Raw genomic sequence first — 15,923 nt, forward strand, 5'->3', positions numbered from 1 at the left:
TGTGGAAGGAATGTGGATCGATCGATCCTGTTGACGTGCTGGAGCCAATTATATCTATAATTATTGAGGTGTTCATGAATAGGTGTGATATTTAATTGTGTTTTTATTGATTCTCGTGTTCTTGTGCGTAGCCAAGTTATAATTATTTAGATCAAGCCTTTCGTTTCCTTCAGGAGACTTGAAAACTGTTAATGTCCTGCCAATAGTTTGCTGTCCGAGAAGTTGTGAGTGGAGTGGTGGGGCTGCCAACTTACAGCGTTTTTATAGGTTGTGCTTCTATGAGCGAAGTTCTTGAATTTAAGATGCCAACATCTCGCCTTCTTCCGCTCCTCTTTGCTACAAGGAGCTGCATAGCCAGGGATTTTCTGGTAAAGCTGAGCGATGTTATGTCAGATATCATTTCACAAGATATTCACATGTTATCTAACGGTGGGCAATTTGAATCCTGAATTGCAGAAACCCCACAAGTCATATTTTTTTTTTCTGAAATTCAGTTTTCCATATGGTTGTAATACTCATACAGAAGCCTTTCAAGTGGTGCAGAAGTCCCACACGTCCATTACTCAGTGTACGAGTACGTTTCACAGCGGCAATAAGTTACAATGAATTGCATGAAATTGCAGGAACACCAAAACTTCAGGACTTATTTGTTTATTTATTTATTTATTTATTTATTCATTTATATATTTATTTATTTAACCTGGTAGAGATAAGGCCATCAGGCCTTCTCTTCCCCTCTACCAGGGGATTACAACTACAATATTAAGATAACAATTACAATTGTGGAATTACTTGTGGAATTAAAAAAGAACTAGGAAAATTCTCATTTTGTCCTTATTTGTTCGTTTTGTTTTTATTTGTTCGTTTTGTTTTTGTGGGATTAAATTAATTTTGAAGAATTAAATATGAAATTTACATAATTATGCATTTATATATTTGTTTTTTTTTTTTTTTTTCTATTTCTTGGCTTAAATATACAGTGTGTCTGACTTAAGCCGTTCATTTTTGCTCAGGCTGCCCAAATAACAGTCGAGATTTGTGGGAGACATTTAATGGTTTCGCAGGCGGAATCAGGGGAAGATATAAAGTTCACTGACATCAGCAAGTGCATGTTATGAATTTTAGACTTCGTATGATAATTGTATGTTAAACACGTACCTACTGTTAATCTGTTATGTTAATTATTTTATTTTTCTCCTTTCCAACGTTTAATCCAGTGTTGGATTATTTATTTATTTATTTATTTATTTATTTGTGTATTTATGCATTTGTTTTTTTTTCGTTTATTCGGTTATTTGTTTATTTAGTTTTTATTAGTTATTTATTATTTCTTTATTTATTTATTTACTTATATTTATTTATTTATTCATTTATTTAACTATCTAGCTAGTGAGTACAAATTAAAATTATAAAACAAAAAATGTTTCTAGTCTCTACCGTAAGAGCCAGGCTCGTGTACGGTGTGGTCCGTTCCATTACTCTTTCATCGTACAATAATATAACATAAAATTTACAATGACAGTTACTAAGTACAGTATTATTTAATTCAAACTAATGAATAACACAGAAGAGCAAAAAAAAAAGAGAGAAAAAGAGAGAAAAAACACATTTAATATAAATTGACAATCAGACAGAAGCCAGTGATATTCAATAAAAACATGGATATAGTCGACAGAAATAAAAGGTAAAAAATACACACATTTGTTAATATTATATATAATGAATAGTTTTATAAATTTCTACTTTAAAAGCTTCAATTTCAAAATATTTCAAATTTGGAAAATAGTTTGTAATTTTATTATAAATTCTTGGGCCGAAAGTAGCACTATGTTTAAGAGCTGCACTTCCAATTCTTCAAATTAATTTATTTGTTTTGTTTCATTCGGAGTAAACAACAAATCTCTAAAGAACAGACAGCACATCATTTTAACACAATTTATTAATTTATTTCGATATGTTTTGAATATGTCACTTCTAGTGACAGTAACATGAGAACGTCAAAACCTGGATAGAGTAAGAAAAATTTGGATTCAGTCTGTGACAGATCGTATGGTCTAAGATATACGAGATCCGTAACAACCCGCATGGAGTTGGACGATTTCGACGTAGTTTGCTTGCTGGAACATCTTATATTTAATTCTTGTCTAGTTATCTTTCACTTTTGGTGTTACGAGCTTGGAATATTCTGGTCCATATTATGATGTTACGATGGATTGCGTATTTACATTTTAAAGTAGTATGAATATAGTATTCTTGAATCACCTGGAATCGAAGTTCAAACTTGAAAAGTACGAAAGAAAGGACCGGATATCGAACTCTCTCAGACAGTCGAAACATTCATAGGAACATATCACTCTAGCTAAGTAAAACCCATCCTTGAGAGATCCACTATCATAAATGTTTGTTTCTTTACTCAGATGCACCGTATTAATTAATGTATCAATTAGTCCGCCGAACCTAAGTCTATTTGTTATTTTAGCTGTTTTCAATCGTTACTTAAACTAAAATACAAGCACTGCGAGTTAGAGAATTTCAACGACGAAAAATATTGTCTCCACACCTAGTCGTGTTGTGCGTGATGCCTAAAACAATTTAAGAACGGCTTCAGTCAGACACTCTGTATATTTATAGTTCTTCATAATACTAAGAAAATTGTCCTCCGTCTCCTTTACCTGGAAGTTGTTTTGAAGAACTAAAAAGATTGTTATTAGTCGTGAATTACAGAAACCTCACATAGTCAGGCAATACAGGTTTTCTTTTTCCAGAAAATACTAAAAAAATAATAAAGATTAGGTATGTGAATGACTAGAACTTATTATTATGTTTCAATAAAAATAGTCGCTTCAAAGTATCAAACTCTTTTGAAGACTATTACACTTTTACTACGTCGCACTACTTTTGACCAATAAAACGGTACGAGAGGACGCCTTGTGGCAGGGATAGTCATGCCAACGAGGCCCCAGTGTGTCGTTGGTATTCTGCGACGGCTTATTTTATCTAATGACCATTATGAACCTGTCTGAATCATCCCTGCCGTTATTTTCGGGGATCGAAAGCCAGCAGTAGGTTTTTGGATTTATCAACAGTAATCTCACTAGAGGTTTTGATTTTATGTAGAGAAAATCAAAACTCGAGTGGGATTTAATTGACTATTACACGATTAGAAGAAAGTATATAAAGATTATAAGTAACAAAGTACTCCGATACAATAAAATATTAATTGACTTACGAAAATAAACCTGTCTTCAAATGTATTATTGCACCATTACGCTAGATGGCAGTTGTGGAATCTTCATTGAACTCTGTAGACGGTTACTAGTCAAGAAAGCTTTATTGATTCAGTTTTATTTTTATTAAGACAGTTGCATTCCACTTCAGTTATCCGAATCCCAGTAATCAACGTCACTTGACAGATGATTTTCAATAAATCTTAATATTAAACAATCTCTGATACGTGACTATCCATAATATCATATAGCAGAAGCTATAACATAACCTAACTAATATACTGTACACAAGTGTTAGAAAAGTTTTAATTAACGACGACGACTAAAAAAATAAACATGAATAATTTTAAAAGGAATAATTATTGAATGTACAATTTTCAAATTTGAATGTGGTTGGTGGTTCAATTGATATTATATTGGACGTCTGCGTAATAGAAGTGGAACTCGTTGATTTAGGCCTACATGGTGTATCCAACTTATTCAGGATTTCAGAATGAATAATTTTAAAAGGAATAATTATTAAATGTACAATTTTCAAATTTGAATGTGGTTGGTGGTTCAATTGATGTTATATTGGACGTGTGCGTAATAGAAGTGGAGCTCGTTGATTTAGGCCTACATGGTGTATTCAACCTATTCAGGATTTCCGAATGGTGCTCTTCATTTATTTATAAATCGGATTTCAGAAGATGCATAGGTATGATCAGTGATTTTTATTAATTCTTGTTCTTGAATGCCAATACGAGTCATATTTGAAACTGCTGTGCATCGACTGGAGTGGTTTGTCATTTTATATATATTTTTGACGTCCAGACCAGCGCAGTTTCAAATGTTGGCAAACAAAGAAACAAATGCTAGGGACGCGATAAAATTAAACAAATGCTAGGGACGCGATAAAATTGTGCGATAAGCAGCCATGATTGGTTGAAATACGTCCTTTCGTACCGTTTTATTGGTCAAAAGTAGTATGACATAGTAAGAGTGTAATAGTCATATTAAACATTAATTTTGAGGGTTTTTATACAAAATGTAGAGGCAAAAAAGACTTCCGTCCGTCATTTCCGTACACTTATTAGTTTTATCTCTCGTGTATATTTGATAAGGTTAAAAAGTTTCAGTTAACTTTAGAAAATTATTGTAATATAATTTATTCATGGAATGAGTTGACTAACGTGTAACTTTCTTTTGTATTTTCAGGTAAAGCACTCAACTTTATCCCTTTGGTGAAGCCTGTTCGCGTAAGTAGAAATTTTAAGTAGTGGTGATGATAGTTTTGTGTTATAAACATTTACACATACTGAAGTATATCCCATATAAAATGTAAGATTATTAATATTGAAGATTTTCCATATTACTAAGATGTACCTCAGTCTTGGCTGAAACTCTATAAGGCGTCTTACTTCAATAAGGTCAAAATTATACTGATGGTACGGGAGGTAAAACAATTTTATTCTTTGCTCTAGTGCAGTGGTCGTTAGCATTCGCTGAAATGGATATCGAGTAAGGACTGTATAGGAATAAGCTCCGTGATGTAGAAGGGAGAGGGAGAGAGTAGTTGTAGTTATGTGGGCGATCAGTAGCTGTAGACGATGACGCTATTTGCCACACTGTTAAAAATTATAATGTTGTAGTTCCAATGAGAGTTAATGAATTACACTGTAATTTTTATGATTCATAGATAAATGTCTAAGGAAAGCATGGAAAAAATTCGAAATCAAAATCTTTTTTGGGAAAGTGAGAAAAAAATATTAACTGTTCAAAATACACACTGACACCCTCAAAAGTTTGTAAGCGGCAAATTTCCTTATTTTTCACTTTAGATGGGGGGGGGGGTGTCAAAGCGAGAGAAATGTTTAGAAAGAATGAAAATTAGTTTTAAAAGTGATTACTATTCAAAATCTTCACTAGTTTCCGTGTTACGAATAGTTAAACAAAGGAGTATTTTCGTCTGGCAGACTTCGTATGCAGCGTAACTAAACTTTTGTCTGTTAGAAATGCGGATACTCATAGAAATCATCTTGGTGATTTCAAATTTGTTTTCAAAATGTTTCCATTGCTTTAAGTTTTCTAGTTAATCGTGAGTTTTGAAATTAAATAAACAATAGTTATATTATATAAAAACATTAATTCTGATTAAACAGTAGTATGACATACATTTAAATTCAGAAAAATGAAAAGAATATCATTGTAGTTCTTATTATTATTATTATTATTATTATTATTATTATTATTATTATTATTATTATACTCCTGTCCTAGCACAAAACTCATTCCACTTCAAACCAATTAAATTCATATGCTATCTCCATTTTTTTTTCAATCTCGGGCAATTTTAACTCTAAAATAAATTTGATACATATATTTTTTTTCTAGAAATCTAATTTCTGCAGATATTATGTTACGGAATTTTCCAAAAACCGTTTGTACTAATTCCTCCTATCTCCGGTTCTAATCGTTCACATTATTTAATCATGGGCTCAAATCAAAAGTTAAAAATCTCAGTGAAATAATGAGATATTCTACATATCGGGATTTGTGGCTTGCCCACTTCTTTCACTGGACCTCTCAATAATTTCAGAACATACCTATATTTTTAGGTTATTGACATTATAAATAAACTTACTAATTATTTATTAATTATATACAATACGCTTACTTTAATGCATATGTGAACATTGTATGCGTCATTAAACTGTTATTGCTGACGTAATTTCTGGCACGAACGAAACCCTACCACTGGAATACTAAATACCTGCCAGCAGCCACGGTTGCCCTAGCGTGCGTCTCTTAACCGCGGGTAAGTGACGCTAGCCCGAGAGTGCACTGTGCTGATAACCGATGCTGTATGGTTAGGTTAGATCCGTCCGAATTTTTTTAATTCCGTAGATATTGAAATACATTAGTTATTTATACATAATACTCGAATTTAATTTAAAATCTTGCGTCATTTGGTAAAGAAATAAATCTTTTTAATAGAAGAGATCTCAATATTCCATCCTATAACAGTGATAGATTCTCTATTGCTATTTCTGGCTGAAGTAGACTGAATTCCTCAAGAAAACTAAAATATTTGTACAGTAGTGGCAAAAAAAACCGGACCGATCCTTGTAGCTGATTTCAGAGCCTTGTTCACTCCAGAGCACGATAGACTGGTAACTAAGACTTTCGTGGTTCGAATCCTGCCTGGGAAGCAAACTTTTTTTTGTTCTTTATTCAAATTTATTCTCAATACTTTTCGATTGCAGCGATATTTTCCTACTTAATTAACATGCCCAGAACATGAATTTTACCAGCAATCGAAAAGTATTGGGAATAAATTTGAATAAGGAACAAAAAATAGTTTCCTTCCCAGGCAGGATTCGAACCACGGAAGTCTTAGTTAAAGTCTATCGTGCTCTGGAGTGATCAAGGCCCTGAAATCAGCTACGAGGTTCGGTCCGGTTTTTTTTGCCACTACTGTACATATCGGTAATAATAAACTTCTGTAAGGGAAAAATATTCATCGTCGATACTAAACTTCATAGCTTCATTTATCTATTTGCTTTACGAAATGCAAAAGAAAAAATTAAATACTCGTAAATTGCATTTCGTAACATTTATATTTCTTTTACTTTATCCCCGAATCAGTTGATTCATAGAAAAGTAATGAGAAAAAAACTCGTCCAAAACTGAATATGAACAATATCAATGAAATAATTGAGATGAAATCACTTAAGCAGTATAAACCTAGAGGACATCGTCGACCAGGAAGACCTTTAAGAAGACTGCTAGATGGGGCCGAAACAGGTCTACAGAGGCCTAATTCGTGAAGGATGATGATGATGATGATCACTTAACACAGACAGACGGACGAGTGGTATGACGAAAACAACAATGATCCTGAATATTTAAATTTCTGAGAAAATATTGATATTATATTTCTGTAACGTCATAACAGTTTTACTGGGCTATACACGTCATAGAGTAAGAAAGTAAAAGATGCTTTATACAAAATGACCTGCGATTTAGAAGCAGTAATGTAATCAGACACGCTGAGGAACGGAGCATTGATCCCAACAGAGAAAAGACATCTAAAAGAACCGACATGCATTCTCGTTATTTCAAGATTGCCTACCAGGTCACGGCCAGCACAAGGCCGTCCACTCTTCTAGTAACAGCTGTTTTATTTTGCAGGAGATGTAATCATGTTGCAAGTCTCCTTGTGATGATATGTTGTGGTCAAGCTAGTTCCTGTAAGTGAGGAAGTCTGCCATGAAACAGTATTTTAAACCAAGTGCGAAATAGCTCATATTCTAGTGAACGTACGCAAGACTCACAACGGATTACAAGAGTGGGAACGTATTCGCATCGAAAGCTAGGCTTTCAGGTAGGAATATCATGGTGGTAAGTGTTGCACATGTTCTAACACAGTTACACACTTGACAACATTAATCTGTCTTAGGTCTTGTTATTGATTGAGCATGTATTTCATTTAAGTACGTTAGAACGTTGAAAGGAGTAACTACTACTACTACTACTACTACTAATAATAATAATAATAATAATAATAATATAATAATACTGCTGTTACTACTACTACTATTAATAATAATAATACTGCTGTAATTACTATCACTACTACTACTACTACTACTACTACCACCACTACCACCACTACCACTAATAATAATAATAATAATAATAATAATAATAATAATAATAATAATAATACTGCTGTTATTACTACTACTATCACTGCTACTACTACTACTACTACTACTAATACTACTACTACTACTACTACCACCACCACCACTATATCAATAATAATAACAACAATAATACCGCTGTTACTACTACTGCTGCTGCTACTACTACTACTACTACTACTACTACTACTACTACTACCACTACTAATAATAATACTGCTGTAATTACTACCACTACCACTACTACTGCCACCACCGCCACCATTACCACTAATAATAATAATTTAATAATAATACTGCTGTTATTACTACTGCTACTACTACTACTATCACCACCACCACTACCACCACTACTACTACTACTACTACTAATAATAATAATAACAATAATAATAATGTTATTACTGTTACTGCTATTACTGTTACTACTAATACTGCTGCTAGTATTACTGTCACTGCTGGTATAACTAACACTAACTAACCTTTACCACTACTTCCGAAGTCGATTTTTTTATAAGGTTATCAATTTTTCAATATACGTCCACAGTTAAGTTTAATCTATTTCATGCTATTCTTCTCCTCTTCGACTTCCCTCTTAACCTTGCCAGCCATCTACTTCTTGATTTTCGTCTAAGTATCTTTCTCCTTTATCTATTTCAGCGCTTTTCTGAATAATCCGTCATCACTCAACTTTCTCACATGACCAAAAGGCGGCTCTCCGTAGCTGCTGGCTCTCTCGACCGGCCTCCGTGGATTGTATTAATGCGATGATGGATAGCTTCTTCAACGGAAACCGCGACAAACCTTCTCGGGAGGACTTCCGCCTCGGACCGTTAAGAGACCCTTGGGGGTGTTGCCGAAGCCGGAGTGGTACATGAACTCTGTTGGCTGTAGGAACCGGTCGTTAAGGGGGTCAAGTGGTTAGGTCGGTGCGCGAGAGGATCGGTGGGCAAACAAATCATCCCATATCGGGGGGTGTAAATAGACTTCAGGTCGTAGTGCGTAGAATGTTCCCTCCCTCCCTCGTAACAAGTTCGTCAAACATTCTATCAATTTTCAAATCCAAATTCTTCTCAATTTTCTCTTATTTTTTTTTTCACCCATTATTGTATTACACACAATTTCTTTCAGAAATCTCATCCCTCAAGCTGAACTCTACTAGGCTATTTTTTGTTTCAAAATTTTCATGTCTCAATACCATATATGAAAATATATTTGTAATAGGGTGTATTATATTAATTGCTTATAGTACATAGAAATATCTTTGTGCCGTAACAAACCTTTTATCATATGATAAAAAGTTGTATTTCACTGTATTACCCTGTCAATTGTCTATTGAATGTTACCATGTGTACTCATTTTTCTTCCCAGATACGTAAAGTGATTGAATTCCTTAATATTTGTTTTTTATATTCTTATCTCAACATTTACTCATTGTTCCTTCTTTTCCTGTTCTTAGACTTTTCTGTTTAAGTATCCCCATAAATAAAAGTCACATATTGACAAATCTGGTGACCGCGGTGGTCACAAGCATTTGCTCACAATCCGCTCAGCAGTAAACATCTCATGAACACGGGTAAATGACCTCACAGATGTATGACACGTTCCCCATCCTGTCGAAAAGAGCAGCAATTATGCTCCTGTTCTGTTAGTTGGGGATAGAATTCGTCCGAGAAGACCAAGTACACATCCGTGTTGAATGTGATGTCGAAGAATATTGAACCGATAAGTCCACACCTATGGAGTAATGGTTAGCGCGTCTGACCGCGAAACTAGATTGTCCGGGTTCGAATCCCGGTCGGGGAAAGTTACCTGGTTGAGATTGTTTTCCGGGGTTTTCCCTCAACTCAATATGAGCAAATGCTGGGTAACTTTCGGTGCTGAACTCCGGAGTCATTTCACCGGCATTATCACCTTCTTCTCCTTCAGACGTTAAATAACCTGAGATGTTGATACAGAGTCGTAAAATAACCCACTAGGCCTGAACCGATTATTCGTTTGGCAGTCATAGCATACCACACATCGATCTTTTGGTCGTGTAGGAGTTGCTCGTACTGCCCCATGGCTACTTTTTTGGGAGTTTATATCCTGACAGATGAAACCAAGCCTCATTGGTCACGATAAAGAATAAGGGGTCCAAACGACCATCTGTAACAATATTCAACAACCAGCGGCCGAAATTTGCACTTACTTCATTATTGGGCTCCTTCAGTTGTTGCACAGTTGTCACTCAGTACGGCTTTAATTTCAAAGCCTTCAACACAGTTTCGCAAGTACTCCTACTCAGGTGGACCTACTGAACCACTTAAGTGGTGTACTTTCGAGGATCCTAGTCATTATTTCATTAATCTGCGCCGCAAGTTGAGCTGTCCGGTCAGAAGGCGCTGTGTTCTTTGATCCATTTGCAACGGATCCAGTCATACGCCATTTTCCTATCACATCTTGAATGAGGTTTTTAGCTAGTACAGCCCGATTATTTAGTCCTGACAGCTCAGCGACGCGAAAGAGGGGAAATAATAGGAGTAGTGGGGAGAGTTCCGGAGTAGAGATAAGGGCGACCAGTCCCTAAAGGAATGCAGTACAGCTCAACTGTACTGGAAACACAACGCTATATCGCATGCGAGACATCCGATCGCTCTGACTGCAGGCGACAGACTAACCTGAACATCCCTTGGAGTAACTAAATGGACTCGCCTGACCCAGGCGCAGATCGCTGGCGACTGAAAGGATTAAATAAATAATAGTACTGTACTGGACGAAGCGGAAATTTGGAATGGAATATATCCCGTGATTCCTTAATAAAGGAATAGTGTACGTACGACTCTAAGATGAATACTTGCTCTAGTATTGAATATGTCATGCTTATTCACAACACAACACTACTATGGAAATTTGTAATGCTACTAATTATACAAATGAACAACTGACAGTTACAAGCAAGACAATAAAGAAAAAAAAACTAAAACAGAGAAAGAATAGTAATAGTAAACCAAGTTCTTTGCAAGATGAGACGGGCCGATTGTTCGTGCCCAATCCTGTATCATTTTTAACTTGTTTCTATACCATCCTACCTTTTTTTCATTCTTGTATAGCCTACATTTTTTAACACTTATATAGCCACTGATTAACTGTTAAGTCATTAAAATTAATAAATAACGACTTCACTGTGTTAACATTATAAATAATTATGTTATTGCACTTGATTGATTAGTTTTGCTGTTTTTTATCATTTAGGATTCAGAAGATGAGAAAAAACTTCGAAAGTAATTAATCAGGTACAGTAATATAATTTTTTTATGAATATGAATATTTATTTCAACAGCTGTTACATCACATGTAGTGATGCCCCTCACATTTCTGTATATAGTGCCATCACCACATTTATTTACATTTACATTACTATCATTTTAACACTTCATTTGTATTTCTTCTATTATATTGATACCCTCCTTCCTTATATTTTCTGGACTTTAACATCTACTGTCATCTCAGATTCTATACTCATACTCCTTAGCCTCCGAACCTTATCTACACTCTACTCTCTAATTTTTGTTCTAATAATATTCTATACGTTCTCGTTTCTTACAATTTGCCTACTATTTTCTATCATTCCTATTCAATATCTATAAACTAATTTTTCTGTTGTCACTATTTCTCTTAGAAACCACTATTGTTACATACACTATCCTAAGATTTTAGCTATTTCTATTGATTTGCTTATTCTCCCTTTCATCTTTATATTTCATTGCTTACCCTCTATCATTTCTTCCTGGCCTACTATTATATCTTATCTACTTTGGTTCTTTGTTTCCACATCCGTCTCACTTCTCTAACTTTCTTCTCTCCTTGTCACCGTGTCTATGCTTATTCTATCACTTTTTTCATCCCTGACTTGTTTGTACTCACTTTCTTTCATCGCTACTTCCACAGTACTAAGTATTCTATTATCAGTATTCTCACTCTCTTTCATTGCTACATCAGCAGCACTTACAATTCTGTTCTTAAAATCCCTAATATTTACTTTTAGTTACTCCGCCTACTTTTTCCACCTTTTATTTTTTCTCTTTCTCATCCCCTTTTCACTTATATATTTATCTATAGTAATCTCAGACCTCGAATGACATTTAGTAGGACTATTTCGTGAATAAAATAAAAATATGAATAAAATATTCATAAAATTCGCTCACAAAATGCTAATAATTGTATATTGATGAATACTTTATTGAGAAATTGCGAATTTGGAATAGATGAATATCGATTACAACAATAAAGAAATTGGATACTATTCAGTAATGCCAATTAAGAAAAGCGAAGTACAGGTTTAACAATGTTAAATATATGTATTGCGCTTTTCTCTTGTTATTATAACGGAAATGCATTTTTTTTCATTATCTTCTGAAATCATAATTTAATTTAAACATTTTATAACATAATTACAAAACTCGATTAATACATTAATTGCGGTAAATGAAGAATAGGAGTGTTGTTTACTTTAGGTACAATGGACATGGAATTAGAAGATTTAGATGTGGAAGTAGGAATTCGCACTTTATTCTACAATGGATTCATGCTCATTGATTTACGGGGAAAAAGTTGGCGACAAACAAAAGAACGGCCATGCGATAAATTGTTAGTGATAAATTGAACTACAAAAATTATTGCAATGTATGACTGATTGGTTGAGCGTATTCCGAATCTCACCGGTGAGCAATCCGATGGCATCACGGTGTTCCGAATTCCACCGATGACGTCATTGATGCTCCACCGGTGTCGCACCGGTGCCATCAACTTGCAGAGGTGGTGGCATGCTCCATCAGCCGCCATCAGTGAATCTGATTGGTTCTTGTATAGGGCGGGAATTAGCTGACGAATGACATCGTGCACTGTTGTGTCATGGCGGTGTGTTCTGCTGTATTGTTTGTAATGAGCACAACGTAAAAATAATATGTTAATGGCTTATGAGCGAACATGTCAAGGGACCAGTTATTACTACCGGTTCAAGAAATAAGTTGTTTATGATCTCTTTTATTTGAACGAGATGGCAGTACGGAAATTTCGCAAAATTTTGCTAGCGTAGCAAAGATAACCACTTACACAGTCGCCATGACAGCATCGATTTTTCCAGCAGTTTTGTTCCTTTTTTTCGTTGCAACGTGACGTCACTGATGCCACCGGACCGGTGAGATTCGGAATACGCTGGTTGGAATTCAAAATGTCATTACACTTCATTGGTCGAAAAGGGAATGACGTCATATAAACGAAATAGTCCTCTCATTTTCACTCATTGACCCTTCCCTCACATTTTCATTCGTATCTTTTCTCACCCTTGTGTCCAAATTCGTCATTTTCATCTCTGTGATAACATCTTATTTAAAATGTTAACACAATAAAGTCATTATTTATTAATTTATATGACTTAACAGTTAATCAGTGACTATCTTTTCGATTTCATTATTTTATATCTTGATCTGTTTTTATGTAACATTGACGTCGGCTATAGCAGTCCTTTTCTGCTGGTGACTAAAATAAATAAATTGCGTTGACCGAATCGGAAATGAAACACCAAACTATATTCAACTCATTTATTATAAAACATAAGACATTATTACCATTCTTGAACAGTTGTTTTGTATAGATATAATAGATATAATGATGATATGCATTATGGTAGACCAGAGTAATTTTAGACACTTTTCACTGTTTTCAAGTATATTTTAACATTACACTACCCTCAGTAACGGTAAGCATGACAAAGAAACAATATGTTATTTTTAGATCTTTCTTTTCCCTGAAAATGGGTTTAAAGTAGTAATGTTGACTTATTTACATCTTTTAAATGCTAGTTTACATTTACCCCACCTGTTTACATTTAGCCCTTTGAGAGAGGAGTAATTGTAAACACCAGTTTTCTCACGGGCTATAAGACACTGAACATTTTTTGTCCTGTTTCAGAAGAAAGAGCTGTACTTCTTCCAACTCCAATTTAGTTCACTAGTAAATTTCGTCCTTTAACCTATGGTATATGACAGATATAGGAACTCAGTACCTCTCCTGAGCTTCACGATAGCTGTAGTTACTATTTTTTACATGTGTAACAACCCTCTCTAAATCCTCCACAGTGTAATTGGGTGAGGATCTCTTTGATTACTGAAAAGTACGAAATATGACCATAGTAAAACATCTTTACACTTACCCCCAAGCAATTAAAACTATGCGGCAAATGTAAACACGTCATAATTTCATGAACTGAGGTTATGGGAGATCTCAAAACCATTGTCATAAATGTTAACTACTATAGATTACTCATAAGAACAACATATTCCTAAAAAATAGCACTGTATGTTTACTTACAATGCCAAAAATGAAAGTGAAGCAAAATTCTTTCTCAAGTTTTTTGTAGACTCTTACAAAACTTCGTTCACAACTAAGCAATTAATCCTATTTGGCACCAAACCGTTTTGTAGATTAGCCAACATGTTAATTTAAATATTCCCTGAATTAAAATTTTTATATTGACAATTTTGTATTTCTCAAAGCATTTGTTCACAATTACCCCCTGTTTACAATTATCCTGGTCTATCCTATTATATTATGTAAAATTGTAATTCGTTTCTTTTTTTATCTCTGACAGGGATCATCATGCCCAACATTGAAAAAATTCTTCTTGTCTCATTAGTGACACCGACCATCGTCTTCTGCCTATGTATTGTGATACAGATTGCAGTAATACGAAGTACGTGTGCAGAGGGTTGTGATTGCGGTGTTGACGGATACATAATAAATTGTGAAGAATCGGGCCTGCAAGAATTGCCTACAAGTTACATCGGCAACCTTAAAGAACTGTATATGAGACGTAATAACTTGCAGAAACTCGAGACTAATGCTTTTCTTAACAAAGGAATCGTTTCACTTGAACATTTGTTCTTGATGTCTTGTAATATTTCTTCCGTGGATGTAGACGCATTTAATGGTCTAACAACAATAAAGACAATTAGTTTGCTCTCAAACTTGTTAACTAATCTTGAGGTGGGTACTTTTAAGTCGATGAAACAACTTCAGGAACTCTGGTTAGGCTCCAATAAGCTCGAGAATTTGGAGCCCGGAATTTTTCAAGATTTGATGTCATTAAAACTTTTAGATTTATCAGAGAACCACCTACTTACATTAAGACATGGCGATTTCAGTGGACTAACAAATTTACTTATGCTGTTCTTAAATTCAAATGAACTAACGTATGTTGATTCGGATGTATTTGCTACACTCAGCCTTACAAAATTAATATTTGAATGTAACAGTAAATTGAATATTCAGGACAGCTATTTGTATCTGAATTCATCACACCTAAATCACTTAGATTTGAGGGGTTGTAATGTAAGTATCATAACAGAAAACGACTGGAAGAGTATGTTGGAACTTGAAACACTTTCCATCGATTCTGAAAATCTCCAGAATATCGACGAATGCATCATTTCTAACAACACAAAGTTGTCACTCATATTCACAGACTCCAAATCAGTTGACTGTAATTGCCCACTTCTCCAATTCTGGCGTTTAAGTCACAGTCATAATATTGATATTATTGGTTATGGGAAATGTGACAGTCCTGACCAAGTGTCTGGAAAGAGTTTGATTGTTCTTGAAGAAGCGCAGTGCAATTCTGGGAATATCAGCTTCAAACAAGATGACAATTTCGTATACAATAATACAAATGGTGATTATGAAAGTGACAGTGATGAAGAAGAAGAAGAAGAAGGTGATGATGATGATGATGATGATGATGATGATGATGATGACGACGACGATGATTATAATAAAATATTTGTGAATATTGTGTTGCCTACATTGTACGTTGTGTTTTTCGTGTTTGGAGTAGTTGGAAATGCACTCCTTATGTTTATGATAGTACGAATTGCAAAACTACGCAACTTGCCAAATGCGTATGTGTTTAATTTAGCCATTGGTGATATAATGTCTCTGATAATGTGTGTTGTGTTTATTTCATCTGTTA

General features: G+C 34.5%; 2 long non-coding RNA genes across 2 annotated transcripts in view; both read left to right on the forward strand.

The window, feature by feature from the left end:
- Positions 1 to 4,424: 4,424 nt before the first annotated feature.
- The window catches only part of LOC138702226 (uncharacterized), a 231,417-nt gene continuing 219,918 nt past the window's right edge, over positions 4,425 to 15,923 (forward strand). Inside the window, exon 1 of the long non-coding RNA XR_011332818.1 lies at positions 4,425 to 4,465. This is a non-coding gene — a long non-coding RNA (uncharacterized lncRNA). The remainder of the gene's footprint in view (positions 4,466 to 15,923) is intronic.
- Positions 7,406 to 14,739, forward strand: LOC138701647 (uncharacterized). The gene is made up of 2 exons (XR_011332654.1): positions 7,406 to 7,610; positions 14,547 to 14,739. It is a non-coding gene; the product is annotated as an uncharacterized lncRNA (long non-coding RNA).

The sequence above is a fragment of the Periplaneta americana genome, chromosome 6 (assembly GCF_040183065.1).
Source record: "Periplaneta americana isolate PAMFEO1 chromosome 6, P.americana_PAMFEO1_priV1, whole genome shotgun sequence".
Taxonomy (NCBI): domain Eukaryota; kingdom Metazoa; phylum Arthropoda; class Insecta; order Blattodea; family Blattidae; genus Periplaneta; species Periplaneta americana.